The sequence below is a fragment of the Athene cunicularia genome (genome assembly GCF_003259725.1).
Source record: "Athene cunicularia isolate RWA chromosome 15 unlocalized genomic scaffold, athCun1 chr15_part1, whole genome shotgun sequence".
NCBI classification, from domain to species: domain Eukaryota; kingdom Metazoa; phylum Chordata; class Aves; order Strigiformes; family Strigidae; genus Athene; species Athene cunicularia.
In genome coordinates this window covers 1,608,219-1,608,556 of record NW_020799121.1, presented here as the reverse complement: position 1 = coordinate 1,608,556, position 338 = coordinate 1,608,219, and positions in this window count along the sequence as shown.

Here is a 338-nt window from a genome sequence, read left to right as displayed (position 1 = left end):
TAAAAAAAAAAAAAAAACAAAACACCAAGAAGCTGGGACTGTGAGCAGGACAGCACCTGTTGGACATAGGGGTCACTGCTGCCACAGGGTGGAGGGGTCACAGGATGGCCAGGTCAGGGCCAGGAGCCCTGGGGGGGATTGGGGTGCTGACTCGGTGCTCACCCAAAATGTGCACGGTGTTGGTTGGCAAAACCTGCCAGGAAAAGGCCTTGGGGAGGGAGGGTCAGAGGGAATGGATGGGGAAACTGAGGCAGGGCTGGTGCTGGCGTGGCTGTCTGGCTCTGGGGAACGTGATCGGTATCCCAGCCTTGTCCTGCCATGCTGGAGACCAGGCAGCA